This window comes from Triturus cristatus, chromosome 3_1 (genome assembly GCF_964204655.1).
Source record: "Triturus cristatus chromosome 3_1, aTriCri1.1, whole genome shotgun sequence".
NCBI classification, from domain to species: Eukaryota; Metazoa; Chordata; class Amphibia; order Caudata; family Salamandridae; genus Triturus; species Triturus cristatus.
The window spans coordinates 684971373-684988225 of NC_140583.1; the positions used below are offsets into that span (position 1 = coordinate 684971373).

Here is a 16853-nt window from a genome sequence, read left to right on the forward strand (position 1 = left end):
TGACATCCTTGTCTTTGTGTGCTACTTTTGGCATAGTTTCCAGGACATGCCGCCTGCTGCTGCGGCCCCTGCAGCAAGGGCCCACAAAGTGGCGGGATTCAGCAACACACACGCCTCAAAGATGCTCCTCCCTGCCTCCCTCCACCCATTCATTTGGCTGTCATCATTCTGTCTGTGCCACTGTTGCGGCCACGCGGTGCCAAAGGCAGGACCGTCAGCACATGCAACATGCACATTGCACGACCCTCATGTCCTTGCATGACCCACATCACACTACAGTCTGATGTTGTAGCTACCCTCCAAGCAATGTCTATCCGAAACTCAACCGCCTGCTCTCAGGCATACCCTAAGCGCACACACGACACCTTTGCATGCTGAGTTTGCCACTCCAACTGCCTACACAGCGCTGCTCCGCTGTCCAGGCCCTGTCACACCAACCAGATCATGTCCCTCCTGCTCCACACAGGCTCCGTCCACCAGCAAGGCCATGGAAGTGGGACTCAAGCCTTCAGCATGTGGTATAGTGGCGTCATCTGGCACATGGCCCAGGGATCATCTCTCAGCGTGTCAATCTTCAATGTGTCCAGGACCCTCCTCTCCACCATCACATGCGCACACAACCTCATCATCATGTCGTATGCCATTGACACCCAGGTGCTCCTCACCCTCACCAAAGATGCAGCCATTGCCAGTTCCAACATTCAAGAAGGTATGAGGTCCGTGGATGAATGGCTGAACATCAGCCACCTGAGGCTGGACTTGTACAGGACTGAGGTAAGCATCTGAGGATTGTCCCCTTACAGCTGGCTCAACTCCTTGTGTCCCACCCGCAGGGGCCCTACACAAGCACTCAGTGGCCACGCACACAAGATGGTGTGCATCATGGATTTATCACTCACATTTGCCATGCAAATCACCAGCATCTGTACCTCATGCTGCAACACCCTCTGCATGATGCACATGATCCTCAGATAGATCCACTCCAAGGAAAGACAGACCATCCCCCAGGTCCACGACACCAGCCGTGTCAACTACTGCCCTGCCCTCTACGGAGCAAGTATATCCAAACTCACCGGAAACTTGTCCACATCCAGGGTGCATCTGCACAACTCAGCTTCAACATCCCGCGCCCCATCAACATCACCGTCTACCTGAGATAGCTGCAAGGGATCACTGTGTGCTGCAGGATGACCTTCACACTCCTCACACACACTCAGGAGGCAGTCAACAACCCCAGACCCCAAAATCAACCTTGTACGTTGCATAGAGTTGGACCCCGTTGGCCCAACTCTATGCATCCGAACTTGGCCTGGCCACCATTCTTCACATCCACAACACTCCAGCATGAAGGAGATGGTTCTCACGCCTGGACAAACATACCTGGGACTCCCTCCCCGGGAACCTCCACATGAGCCATGACCTCTAGGCCTTCATCATCCTCTTCCTGGATGGTGTGTCCGCACAGTATTTCAAGCCCCCCCTCAGCAGCTTGAGGCCATCACCGGTGAGTATTGGGCTCCCAGGTTGTATCGGATGATACATTGTGACCCATGTATGTCCTGTACCGGACTCAGATCCCAGGGTATGGATGGCTGGAGTTAGTTCAACACTCAGTTTGACATTTACCCACACGTATGTTGTGGACTAATGCAAAATGACTGCAACATCTCATGACAAATAAATAGTTTTATTCTCGGTGGGGTACGTGTTTTGGTAGACAAAATAAGGTGCTCTACCGGCTGCATAGAATCCAAAGTTCACAGGGAGAGATGGGATCCTTGGCATTGTAAGTCATCAGAGTCCAGACCACAGTGTTGGTCATCAGTGGTCAGACTGTGACCAGCAAGTCCATGTGGCAGAGAATGTCAGTGAATGATGTGCTGCTGTTGCGCATGAAGGGCCAGGTGCCAGGCAGGTGACCTGAGAGATATGGATGATCCGCTGCCTCTCACGGTCTTTTCTGTGGACGACCCACCTTCCTCCGGGGACCTTCAGATGCAGGCCTTGACGATGTTTGGGTCGCTCCATCAGACAAATCCTCCTCCTCCTCATCCCTCCCTGTGGCTGGTGCTGGTCTGCGCCTGGTGTCACAGGGAGGGTTGCCCATGTTGTCGGCGATCCGACGGAGTCAATGGCTTATGTCCCTTTCACTGCCAGGAGCTCAGCCAGTCTTGCCTCCATCCATCCTTGGTGTTGTTGTTGACTGGCGTGTTGCTCGGCCTGCTGATTCTTAATGTCTGTGAGGGTCGCCACTACCTGACTGATGGCCCTGGTGTCACGCCGGTATGCCTCCCTGATGTTGCGTACGTGTGACATACCGGTCCCTTCAGCTGGCTGGTCAGGTTCTCGGCTCTGCCGGCCTCCACTCCCACCACCCCTGCACACACGAGCCTGGCTGCCATTGTGTGTCTACGGGACCCCTGAGGGATGGCAGTGCCGGTGTTGGCTGCCTCCTCCTGGGTGCCCGGCGAACCTTGTCCCTCCAGGTCAGACTGGCTCAGTTGTTCAGTGTGGGCAGGGCTCCTGGGTGTCTCCTGGGATGTGGCAGGAATGGGGGTGGTGGTTGGCACAGATGTACCTGAAGCAGGTGCTGCAGGGGCTTGGACACCAGAGGGGCCAGGTGGGTTGGGGTCATCCGCGGAGTGTTGTGAGGTGTCGCTGCCGGTGGGATCAGGTTCCTCCCGAGCCTGGGACTGTGGTACTTCCCCCCCATTAATGGGGGTAGATCCAAGACGTTGCCCTGTGTGAGAGAGAGACAATGTTAATGCTGTTTAATGAGACATCCATGTTTCATACATATTCTAGTTGCCACAGTTCCTCCAGGTAGTTGTATGTACCTAGCATTCACATCAATGTTCACTTGTGGATGGGTATGTTGCAGGGGACTGATTGAAATGTTCTCCAGGGTGTTTGACATGTCGAATTTGGGCTTGGATGCTTCTTTGGCTGTGGCTTGATCTTGTTGTGTCACATGTCCATTGTGAGAGTGGGTAACTCCATTGGCTGCCCCGCGGGTGTGTGCTTGTGTAAGGGATGAGTGATCATCCGTCAGCCCGATGCTGTTCAACATCCACATGGCCCCCCTCACACATGTGGCCCGCCACCACAACCTCAAAAACATCTCCTACGCCGACGACACCCAGCTCATCCTCTCCCTCACCAAGGACCCTCACACCGCCAAAACAAACATCCACAAGGGCTGAGGGATATCGCCGACTGGATGCGGAGCGGCCATCTGAAACAGAACTCGGACAAGACGGAGGTCCTCATCCTGGGACCCACACCCTCAGCCTGGGATGACTCCTGGTGGCCAATCGCTCTGGGGACAGCACCGACACCCACCCACCACGCATGCAACCTAGGATTGATCCACACATCCTCCCACTCCATGTCCAAGCAGGTCAACGCCGTCTCCTCCTCCTGCTTTGACACCCTACGCACGCTCCGCCGGACCTACTGGTGGATCCCGACCGAAACAAGTAGAACAGTGACACAGGCCCTCGTCAGCAGCTGACTGGACTACGGCAATGCACTCTGCGGAGGACTCCAATCCAAACACCAACGGCGGCTACAACGCTTCCAAAACGCCTCCGCACGACTGATCGTCAACGCCCCCCACCACAGCCACATCAACCCCCTCCTGAGTGACCTGCACTGGCTCCACATCGACAAGAGGATCACCTTCAAGCTCCTCACCCACGCACACAAGGCACTCCACAACCCCGGACAAGCCTACCTGAACATCAGACTCAGCGTCTACACCCCCACCCGCCAGCTCCGCTCCGGCAGCCTCACCCTCGCAGCTATTCCCCGCATCCAACGTACGACCACCTGCGGGAGATCCTTCTCCTACCTCACCGCCAAGACCTGGAACACCCTCCCAACCCACCTACGACTGACCCAAGACCTACTTGCCTTCAGAAGACTCCTCAAGACCTGGCTCTTCGAGCAGTAGTGGAACCCCCCCTCAGCGCCTTGAGACCCTCACAGGTAAGTAGCGTGCCTTACAAGTACCCTGATTGATTGTTGATTGATTGACGGTGCCTGCTGGTGGGTGTAGTGTGATTTGGCAGTGGGTCTCCCAGGTGATGTATCTGTCCTCCCATGGAGCATGCTGCCATGTCAGTGAGTGTGAGTTCCTGTCCTAGATATCTGAGCTTGTTGTGTTTGTGTTAGAGTTTGCAGTTGTCACAGGAGGGCCTTGTGCTGCCTACAGCAGGGCTAAGTGTCAGCTACCTTGTCAGTACTTTGCCAGTCCCTGTGCATTGCGCATGGTGCATGGGTATGTACCTGGGCCATATGGGCTGAGGGCAATGGTGTCTGTTTCTGAGTTGTACAATATGTTTAGTGATCCCCACCCTCCCAGCATCCCGGACATCCAGTCTTGGGTTTGTGGTTTGTGTAGTCTGGGACATGGCATGGCCTTGCTTTGTGAATGGGGCATACACATGTTAGTGGCATGAGCGTTGTTTTTGAGTGTGGTTGTGTCCGGTGAGTGCTTGGGGGTAGATGAGTGCATTTGTTGTAGTTGGGGTATGGATGCCATGTTACGTAAGTTGTTTGTGTACTCACCAGGCTCGGCAACTCCTTTGACTCCGTGTACTCCCAACAGCGGAAGCAGGGCCATCATCTTCTCCTCCCAGGGATGGTAATGTACCGGTCTGCGGGGCAGCCCACCTCCAGTAATGTTACTCTGGGCGTAGTCCTCATTCATTTTGCGCTTGACTGCCCTCCTGAGATCGTACCACCTGGCTTGACATTCATTCCTGGTCATTCTGATAGGCGCAACAGCATTCACCCGATCGACGATCCTCTGCCACAGGCGTGATTTTTCAGCTAAGCTGGTCTGTCTGACCAATGTTCCAAAGAGCTGTGGCTCGACTCTGATGACTTCGTTGACAAGGATGTCCAGCTCCTCCCTTGTGAACTTTGGATTCTTGTCTGTGGGCATGGTGTGGGGTGTGGGTGTGGATGGTTGTGGGTGTGTGGGTGTGAATGTGTGTGTGTGAATGTGTAGAGGGGGTATGTGTGAAGGAGGTTGTGTGAAGGTGTGTAAGTTAAGGTGTATGGGTGCAGTTGTTTGTGTGTGGTGTCTGTCAGCAGTGGGTCTGTTGCAAAGGCTGATGGTTTGTGAGTGTGGGCCCTTTTTATTGGTCCATTTGTGGGTTTGGCTGGGTTTGAAATTTTGGTGGGTGTGTTATAAGAGGTGGTTGTGAGTTTGGGCCTCTGTTTGCCTGTTTTTCTACTGTAGACGTGTTTTGTGGTGTTGTGCGAGTCAAATTGACCCTCCTTGTGCTGTTTTACAGTGTCCTGGTTCTGTACGAGTCGTTTTAGCGTATGTAAGGTGCGTACATACGCGATGTTGTTGTACAGTGCTCACATATTCAATGTTGTTGTACGGTTCGTACATATGCGATGCTGGGGTACGGTGGTGGGGTACGGTGCGTCCAAGTACGGGGCTGGGGTACGGTGTTGGGGTACGGTGTGTACACGTACGGGGCTGGGGTACGGTGGTGGGGTACGGGGCTGGGGTAGGGTGCTGGGGTACGGTGCGTCCAAGTACGGGGCTGGGGTACGGTGGTGGGGTACGGTGCGTACCAGTACATCGCTTGGGTACGGTGTTGGGGTATGGTGCGTACATGTACCGGCTGGGGACGGTGCTGGGGTACGGTGCGTCCAAGTAGGGGCATGTTGTATGGCGCTGGGGTACGGTGCATCCAAGTACGGGCCTGGAGTATGGTGGTGGGGTACGGTGTGTACAAGTAAGGGGCTGGAGTACGGTGCTGGGGTACAGGGCTGGGGTAGGGCGCTAGGGTACAGTGCGTCCAAGTACAGGGATGGGGTACGGTGGTGGAGTACGGTGCGTACAAGTAATGGGCTGGGGAACGGTGGTGGGGTACGGTGCGTACAGGTAAGGGGCTGGGTACGGTGGTGGGGTACGGTGCGTACATGTACGGGGCTGGGGTATGGTGGTGGGGTACGGTGCGTACATGTACGGGGCTGGGGTACGGTGGTGGGGTACGGTGCGTACACGTACGGGGCTGGGGTAGAGTGCAGACATGGGGGGGTACGGTGCTGACATATGGAGGGAGGTGGGGCTGTACGACTCGTATCCCGGGCATAAGTTTACCCGGATACGAGTGGTATGGCGTTCGCTCCGTACAGGGCCTTTTCCATGCGCTTGTGTTTTCGGACGGGCGGTACGGATCGTACTTGCGCGCTCGGACTTCAGTTTTACGATTTGTATGTAAAACTGTCCAGGGACGTCTTGTAGACTTTCCCGAAGTGATTCATATGTATTTTTCACGTACGAATCGTACTTCGCCGTTTGTACGGGACTTGTACGATTCACACGTAAAAAAATACGGATACGAGTCGTACTGTAATTTTTTTGAACGGATCGGAATCGGCACCCAATTGTGAAGAAAAAGAACATTTATTGAAAGAAAAACCACAGGTGAAATCCCAATACCTAACAGTTAAAGAAGAAACGAAATTCACCTATTTCATCGATATACTGCTACCCCAGATGATTACAAAGATATGAATGGTGTACAAAAATTGTACCCAGCACCGAGAAATGAAGCTGAAATGAAGCAAATGATTAATTGACTGATCCTGCGTGAAGTATGAAAATTTCTACGCAAACATTGTGACATGTATTCCACTTACTTCTGAATACACAATGAAAAGTTGTGACGTGCACAGATTAGGTTGCACCTCACCAGTTCCTAGTGGAAGTTAAAACTGAAATAAAAAAGAGTATAAGTGAACCAATCCTGAATACGATTTTGGGAAGGTTCTAAGAAGGTCTGAGTGTGCCACTTACTTCTAAATGCAGTGATGAAAAGTTGTGAAATACACAACTTATATTGATACAAGCATCTCTCCAGTGGCTTCAATAAATGAAAAAGGGAGAAAATAATACTTAGATATTACGAGCCGATCCAAAATGAAAAGTACCCGAACTGGCTACAAAAATCCACAAGGCTAATAATAGAACTCTCAGATAGCCAGTGGGAAGCTTGCAATAAAGTCATCTAACTGCAAACTGTACACGGCCCATAATAGGTTTGTCAAAAACCATTCAGTGATCAAAAAAAGTGGGTTTGAAATCTATGAATTATAGATATCTATAGGTGGGGTCCAGCCCACAGGAACCCATACTTAAAGCCATATTTACCTGCATGAATTAATCTGGCAAAGCTGACCATGGGTTGGGAGAGCAGATCTCCTTTCTGCTTCACTCAAACGTGAGGGCTACACAAGAAAAAGTAAATATTGCCATAAACCCAACAAATCAATACTGCGATGCACTGTATTTTAAATTCTAGACCAATTAATTAAGGGGCCATATAAATTATTGCAACAATTTTAGTGCAATTCAGTTGTTACCAGCAGTATATGATGGTAAGAGGAACACACAATAAAGAGTACTTAAACTGTAATGTCCCCTACCGGTTTCGTTTGCCAGTTGATATACGTTCAAGATATAACACTCATCAAAACTTCCTTCACGCAGCATTAAAGTCTGGAAGCCACAGTACACACTCGACGGTGGCTATAAATAGCGTCAGCAAAACGCGAATAACCGGAAATGCTAGCTGAACACTAAAGGCAAAAAACAGACTCGATAAAACACACATCCAAGTTATGAGCCATCTTTGAATGGAGGCTCCAAAATTTACTAGGCTACTCTCAGTGTACTATTAAGGACGGACTTAGGTGAATTATGCCATGAGAAAGGCTTCAAAGTGAGTTAAATCCAAAATGGGCGCCATCTTGGAATATCGGCGCAAGCATCGGATGAATAATCCATAAAGAAGATAACCAAACCAATGTCACCCGTATTAAAGAGAAATGATTGTGCACCCTTAAAACGAAATAAAATTAGAAGAGAAAGGTTTTTAAGAATAGAAATCAATAGAGAGGGGAGAAGACAGGTAATAACAATTTCACATCATTTGGACACTTACATAAATTAACAATTTCGCATAATTTTGAAATCAATTCCCAAACATTGATTAACAACCAAATTAGTAACGAACAATCCAAATATGTGACAAATCAAAAACAATACAAATGCGTGGCATCTCACTGGTACATTGGCCATAGATAGAAATCACTCTCTTTACAAATCGATCATAGGCAACAGCTCAGTTTACAGTCAAGTAAAATTTAAAGAAGTTAATTCAGAATAACAATGACCTCAGTCACATGATTTTGTCATCTCCATATCATACTACAATAATAATTCATTTTAGAAGTCAATTTAAGCATAGACCACAATTCAATTTATAGACAAAACAAATTCTGCAATATTGGTTTTCCTTATGCATTATTAAAAGTGACAATGGCCTTTGCCACGTAATTTTAACACAAACATAAATACAATAACTACCAAACATATACAACTAACAATTGTATCATTTCAGAAAACAAAAGGATAACAAAAGGTAGGCCAGCCATTGTCTTTGATGTTCCTTATGTTGATAATGTTGATTTACCATTGTAACCTGTGCTAAAGTGCTCATGCTCTTTCCTTTAAACATGGTAACATGGGCTTACACCCAATTGGCACTTTCAATTTACCTGTTAGTCCCTAGTAAAGTGGTACTACATGTACCCAGTGCCTGTATATTAAATGCTACTTATAGGACTGCAGCACTTATTGTGCCACCAACTTAAGTAGCCTTTTATAAACATCTCAGGCCTGCAATTGCAGCCTGTGGGCATAATTAGGATTGCGGGCGGACTTTGTCCGCCCGCCATCCCGACTTGAAGAGGGACCACCCGCTGTAAGGGCGGGGGTCCCGTGGGGGCAATTAGGATGCGCCAGCCACAGTGGCGGGCGCATCCCGCATATTTAACATTCAGCACCGCCCACCGCAATGCTAAAAATGCATGTCGCACATCCCAATGCACAACGTGACAGGCACCGCACGGTGCCTGCCAAGTTGTCTATTGTAATGCAATGTCTATTGTAATGCAGGGGGGTACCATAGGTACCCCCCATGTGCACCCCCCACCCCCCAGAGTCCTTGGGGGCCTGTAACGGGCCCCCGCAAGCAATTCCCGCATGCCTTTCCGTGGCGGCAATGCCACCACGGAAAGGCATGGTTCCGCGCCCATAGTAATATGGCTGGCGGTGTCTCACAGACACCGCCACCATATTAAACTCTTTTCCTCCCGGTCAACTTGTTGACCTGGCGGAAAAGCGACGGACAGTCTTTCCATCCGCCGTGGTCCCCCCGCCATAGTAATATGGCAGGGGGAAATGGGTGGCGAGGGGACGGATCATGGGCAGATCGCCACCGCCATGTGGGCGGTGGCGATCCGCCCGAGATCCTAATGAGCCCCTGTGTGTGCAGTTTTAAACTACAATTTCGACCTGGCAAAATAGACTTTTCTTTTAAATACATATGTCATCCTTAGTGTAGGCCCTAAATAACCCATAGGTCACGATGCAGTGTATTTAAAAGGTTGGGCATGTACTTTTAACTGTTACATGTCCTGGTAGTGGAAAACTCTTAAACTCGTTTTTCACTTCTAGGATAGCAATGGATAAACATTGCTACTTTTAATAAGTGATAACTTTCAATTGGGAGTAGGTTAGAATGTCTAAAGCAGTGTAATTCAATACCCTCTTTAATGGTAAAGTAGGATTTTAAGTCACAATTCTGAAAAGACCACTTTTAAAAAATGTGCCTTTTCTTGTCCCAAACATTTTGTGCCTACAGCCTGTATCCTGGGTCACATGACTAGGTGTAGCTGGCAGGTGGTCTTTGTGTATTGCTCCCAGCTAGTGAGACAAAGTTAGAATAGGAGTTGGCAGGATGGGACATCTCTGACTTGCTAGGAGGAGGAGCTGCCACGTACCACCCTTGCACACTACAAAGGCTCTGCCCAGCACACTCACAAAGGGTTTTGACATAGTCTGTTTTGTCCCTAGACAAGCTGGGCCCGGGGCAGGGAGGCAAGAAACTCCAAGGACCGTTGAGTGTGGGAAGCTTCAGAGCCTTCTTGTACTTCAAAATGGGTACGAAGTATGAATATTGGACCCTCAGACCCAACTCCTCAGTACACGTCTGGACCTGTGTAAGACTCAGAAGAACTGCTGTTCTGCTCTGTAATAAGGACTGTTGCTCTGTTGCCCTTCTGCCTGAGTGAAAATGATGTGGCCTGCATCTTGAACCCAAGACCATCAGAGTGACTCCAAGGACTAGTTGGCTGTCCTCCTGATTAGAGCCACATGGAAACAAAAGGTTCCAACCACCTTCAACTCCATCCCCTTTAGTGGTGCCACCCCAGTCCTGGACCCTTGGAAGTGGGCCTAAATGTGCTCTGCCAACTCAGCTGTGGTTGTGTAAGGAGAACCGACGCAGCGTGACACATCTCCTCACAGCGGCATCAGAACCACTGCTGCACGATGCATCCCAAATGCAGGACCTTGCATTGCAGCCTCCTCAAAACCACCACTGTGTGCAGCATCCTTAATTCAGGCCTTTGCATCGCAATCCCTTAATCAACAGCATCCTCGACGATGACGTGGGACTCTGCTTTGCATCCCCACAGCTTCTTCGGAACTGCCACTTCGAGATGCAGGATCTTGCAGTGTTCCGCAGCCATGATTTAAAGCCCCTTTGTCCAGTGGGCATAACTTGGTCCCCGTACCCGGGCCGCACTCCATTGCGGTAAGCCTAAACTTGTGACAATGTCCCGGTCCGGTGCAACCAGATAACAACAGTTGGCACTTTCTTCTTCTAGGCACTGTTTTTACTTAAAACTTTAAAATTGCAAATCTCTGATTCTACTGATTGGATTTCTTTTCGTTTTGGGCTCAAATTATTTATTAAAACATTATTTTTCTAAATAGGTGTAGGATTTTCCCTGTGTTGTGTTTTCACTTTATTACTGTTTGAAGTGCTGCATAAATACTTTACACATTGCCTCTAAATTAAGCCTGACTGGTTTGGGCCAAGCTATCCCAGGTTTAAGCACAGCTTACTTTGGGGTTTGTTTGTATTTCACCCTGACAGAGATTGTGGTTGCTTCTTGAGTAGGGTGTCACCCCCCTCAACCAGTAGCCTAATTTCTTACAGATATTATTTGCCGGTGTTAAGTGAAAGTATATACCACTAAAGAAGCAAAATGTGGCTTTTAAGAAAACATAACAATTGTAATTCCACACAAGTCATTTACCTGATCACTATGACGATGAGAAAGACCGGGATTTGCGAACACCACAGCAATCTAAGGTGTGGCTGAAGTACAACAAAAATGTCACAGCACTTTTGATAGTACGACATACATTTGAGGACCTGAAATGGGTAGAAATAGAACAATTACGAGAAGAGAATATCAAAAACCCAAAGAGAGCCCTATGTGGGAAAGAACAAAGATGGATCTACCGTATGTCTACTCATAAGACAGGATTTAATGGTGAGAACCCTTGGATGTCAGGAATGACATAGATTTCTATGGAGATTAGAGGTCATTCCTGGGGACCCAGCATCTGAATAATATATATTAAAAGAGTTACAGTGTGCAGCATATGAGTATCCACGTCACAATGCTCTTCCCCCTTTTTTATGTTTTTATAATTTCACCACATGAATTTATAGCCCTTAAGAATCTTGAGTCTGTGTACATCCGGAGTCTCCAACGAGTAGCTCGGGTGCTACTGGTAGATTTCCAGGTACCATTGAGTAGCTCCCCTATGTGTAACACAAACTATTAAATGAAAAGCTTTCATTTGATTTAATAAGGTATGTTTCCAAAGTTGAAAAAATACACTTAAAAGTACAATGTGTCTATTTTCAGAATTGATTAGCTTATGTATGCAGAAAAATATAATTAAAACCGATATTTAGATGTTAATTCATGCAGCGTTGGCAAGTCTTTTTACTGATTTTTTTTCTTTGGACCAGAGGCGTCATTTATCACTGCTATGATATGCAGAGACAATAAATTGCAATTGATTAACCTTTTTTTGACATTTCCACTTTTGACTTTGCCTTTTGTGCTGGGGTGATCATTGCTAGTAATTCTGCAATGATCAACGGTCACTAATGGAATCTTGTCTCAAGTAGTCCCTATCGAAACACTGATAAATTGTGTTAGTAGTTCAAGATGATTTTTTTGAGCTCTTACTATAAAAAAGGGTGGAGACCTCTGTTTTACATAATCACATATGTACAAAGGCAATGCAAGAAAGATAGAGCCCTAGAGAGAATTAATACCAGCCTCTCATTTATATAGGGGATAATCCTAGGAAGTCTAACACATGGGAGTTTATGTACAGCACATTTAGAACAGGGGCCGATTCCGATCCTGTATTTTTTTTTCCCAGACGACTCGTATCTGCAAATTTTTCCATACAAATCGTACAAGTCCCGTCCGACCCGTGAAGTACGATTCGTACGGGAAAAATACATACGGATCGGCCCGATCCGTACAAATCGGATCGGGAAAAGTTGTACTAGACGGACCCAGACACTTTTCCGTACAAATCGTAAAAATGCAGTCCGACAGTACTAGTACGATCCAGACCGGCTTTCGGATTTACGATTTGTACAGAAAACGGCCCGTACATGGGGAATGCCATTACCCGCTAGAAGCGAACTTTGTACGACTCGTATCCCGAGAAAAGCTGTTCCCGGGGAGCGAGTCGTACAGGGGTACGAGTCGTATAGGCATACACCCCCGTGCGTTGTGTATGTACGGTGTGTACCCCAGTGCGCATATACTGTGCGTACCCCCAGTGCGCATGTACTGTGCGTACCCCCAACATTGCGTACCCCAACATCGCGTACCCCAACATCGCGTACCCCAACATCGCATATGTTCGGTGTGTACCCCCATCGCGTACCCCAACATCGCGTACCCCAATATCGCGTATGTATGGTGCGTACCCCAACATCGCGTACCCCAACATCGCGTACCCCAACATTGCATATGTATGGTGCGTACCCCCAACATCGCGTACCTCAACATCGCATACCCACGGTGCGTACCCCCAACATCACGTACCCCAACATCGCGTACCCCAACATCGTGTATGTACGGTGCATACCCCCAACATCGTGTACCCCAACATCGCATATGTACGGTGCGTACCCCCAACATCGTGTACCCCAACATCGCGTATGTATGGTGCGTACCCCCAACATCGCGTACCCCAACATCGTGTACCCCAACATCACGTATGTACGGTGCGTACATACGCGATGTTGGGGCACGCAATGTTGGGGTACACGATGTTGGGGGTACGCACCGTATGTACGTGATGTTGGGGGTATGCAATGTTGGGGTACGCAATGTTGGGGTATGCGATGTTGGGGGTACGCACCGTACATACGCGATGTTGGGGGTACGCAATGTTGGGGTACGTGATGTTGGGGTACGCACAGTACTGGCGCACTGGGGGTACGCACTGTACATACGCAATGTTGGGGGTATGCGATGTTGGGGTGCGCGATGTTGGGGTACGCGATGTTGGGGGTATGCACAGTACATGCACACTGGGGGTATGCACCGTACATACACAACGCATGGGGGTGTATGCCTGGATGACTCGTACCCCTGGGGACTCTGCTTTTATGGCTGTTTTTGGCTCCCGTAAGAAAAGAGCCGTACGGAGTGCCGTAGGGACGAATTGTACTTGCTGGCCCGGAAACCGCTGCTTAAATACGTACGGACGTCACGTACAAGCTGTTCCCGGGGAGCGAGTCGTACAGGGGTACGAGTCGTATAGGCATACACCCCCGTGCGTTGTGTATGTACTGTGTTTACCCCCAGTGCGCATGTACTGTGTGTACCCCCAGTGCGCATATACTGTGCATACCCCCAACATCGCGTACCCCAACATCGCGTACCCCAACATCGCGTATGTACGGTGCGTACCCCCAACATCGCGTACCCCAACATCGCGTACCCCAATATCGCGTATGTATGGTGCGTACCCCCAACATCGCGTACCCCAACATCGCGTACCCCAACATCGCATATGTACGGTGCATACCCCCAACATCGTGTACCCCAACATCGCGTACCCACGGTGCATACCCCCAACATCACGTACCCCAACATCGGGTATGTACGGTGCATACCCCCAACATCATGTACCCCAACATCGCATACCCCAACATCGCGTATGTACGGTGCGTACCCCCAACATTGCGTACCCCAACATTGCATATGTACGGTGCGTACCCCCAACATCGTGTACCCCAACATCGTGTACCCAAACAACGCGTTTGTATGGTGCTTACCCCCAACATCGCGTACCCCAACATCGCGTACCCACGGTGCCTACATACGTGATGTTGGGTCATGCGATGTTGGGGTACGCGATGTTGGGGGTACGCACCGTACGTATGCGATGTTGGGGGTATGCAGTGTTGGGGTACGCAATGGTGGGGTATGCGATGTTGGTGGTACGCACCGTGCATACGCGATGTTGGGGGTATGTGATGTTGGGGTACGCGATGTTGGGGGTACGCACAGTACAGGAGCACTGGGGGTACGCACCGTACATACGCAATGTTGGGGGTACGCTATGTTGGGGTACGCGATGTTGGGGTACGCGATGTTGGGGGTATGCACAGTACATGCGCACTGGGGGTATGCACCGTACATACACAACGCACGGGGGTGTATGCCTGTACGACTCGTACCCCTGGGGACTCTGCTTTTACGGCTGTTTTTGGCTCCCGTAAGAAAAGAGCCGTACGGAGTGCCGTAGGGACGAATTGTACTTGCTGGCCCGGAAACGGCTGCTTAAATACGTATGGACGTCGCATACAAGCTTTTCCGGATCAGAATCGTTGGTTTATTTTAGCCATATGGTCTTTTGTACGATTCGTATGGAAAAAGGCTTTCTGTACGAATCGTACTTCCTAGGTTGTAAGAAAAGTTTACCGGGTACGAGTCGTGTGGGAAAAACGCTCCGTACAATGATTTGTACAGCCTTTTTCCAGGATTGGAATCGGCCCCAGAATGAAATGAATAAGCAGTAAAAGGAAATCTCACTATTGAGAACATTTAGGAGTTGTTCTACATGAAATGAGATGAACTGGCAGCAGAACAGCCTCCTCTGGCACTAGCTGAATGAGATAGCAGGACATCCTCTTGTAATGTTGCACCTGGATCACGTTACTCAGAGCAAAACTGGGTATTTAAGGCCAGGAAAATATCCTCATGATAAGATGTAGGAAAGGAGAAACCAAATAGGTTCATTTCTGGGAAGAGACCTTTGATGACATAAGTGGGACATAGGCGGTGGCATTGATAGGTCCTTTGACTTAGTGGAACCTACACCCTGACACTCTTATGGATGTTATTTACCTATTTGTTAACAAAGTTTGACTACAGGGTCCACCTGCCTCCTTACCCTCATGGAGCTCAAAATAAAGTAGGGGGAATGTGCAAAAATCACACTTAATATGCATGATGAGTGTAGCACATACAATATCTTGGTAATCGTAAGGATAATACTTGCACACTGTATACCAACTTGGTGCATGCAGAGAATGTACACATTTTTAAAGTAACTGTGAAGGAGACTCACACTTTGTACTGGTCCTGCTTCATGTGAAATAATAACAGGGATCACTTAGAGACACGTATAAGTATATATACAGATATATGTAATGATGTGCTTGATTAATTATCTCTGTCTCTCTCATACCTACAGAGAAATGCAAACATAGGGACCAAATGGGTCGGAATGTATGGCATGTATGAGTATGGTGAATGGAAGTTTCACTATTGTATTCACATTAATAGGATACGAACAGGATCTCTCGTTATCAGATGCGATACCGGAGATACGGACTAGGGGAATTCCGAATGCTAGGATTCAAGTGCCTTACACAGGGTGTCTTGTGCGCTGCTTACAACATAGACATGGGACACAAATGTATGTGATTTAAACATGGATGGGATTCTTCATCCTCTACTGGCTTTTTATGCGCATTAGCAAATATGTCGCATAATTGGTGTAACTTGGGATGCTAATTCTCCCAAAGGAAAATTGTTGTTTTTTGATATTTCGCTAAAACTGGATTGCCCACTATCAGAAAATATGCATATTTTTTGCCCTGAAGAAGTCCATTGTCTAGTGGACGAAACACGTTGGCTGGTTTTAAGAACAATTACATGAAACATAAACAAAAGAAGAAGATTACTGGATTGTGCAGGTGTTATTATTACTCGCTTGCTAACAGCAATTGTGTTTATTGATTGTTTATTTGTGATGCACCCTTGGTCTTTTGGTTTTAAAGGACAAGTGTTAATCAGGAAATCTACCAATGTTTACTAGAAGTGTAGCAGAGAAGGTGCTTGCTGTCGGTTCTGTGCCCATGGAAGTGGCATGCTGTCCTTTCTGTGCCCAGTACTGGGAAGTAATGTAAAAGCGTACTCACATTTTTATCTATCAAGGTTTGTAGTTAAACTTGAGGAACAGCACAGATTTTATTCCTATTTAAGTCTGTATTATATAGTATAGATCAGGAAGTTTGACAGATCAATTCCTTGAACATAAGATCGTCCCTCTGTACAAGCCTTCCTTAGACGTCATCCAGGGCCCTCTCTCTAGACAGTTATATCGAAAGTTTAGATATGCGATTTTACCCACACAGGCTGGATGGGCAAACTCCAATACTATCTGCCCTGTCTGAGATAGTGCCTCTGAATCACTAAGCCACAATTTATTCTTTAGTGTGGTTTATAAAGTCCCAAGGAGAAAATGGATTATCTCATCTTGTAGATTACTAGTCATAGGGTTACTGGGCCGGGCACTTGGGATAATACAAATCAGATACACTGGAGGTGATTGTTGTTTTTATTTT

The 16853-nt window shown here is 48.3% G+C and overlaps 1 protein-coding gene across 1 annotated transcript in view; it reads left to right on the forward strand.

Annotated features, from left to right (window-relative positions):
- TESMIN (testis expressed metallothionein like protein) overlaps positions 1 to 16853 on the forward strand; it is a 1510092-nt gene that overhangs the window by 839135 nt on the left and 654104 nt on the right. The window lies entirely within an intron of this gene.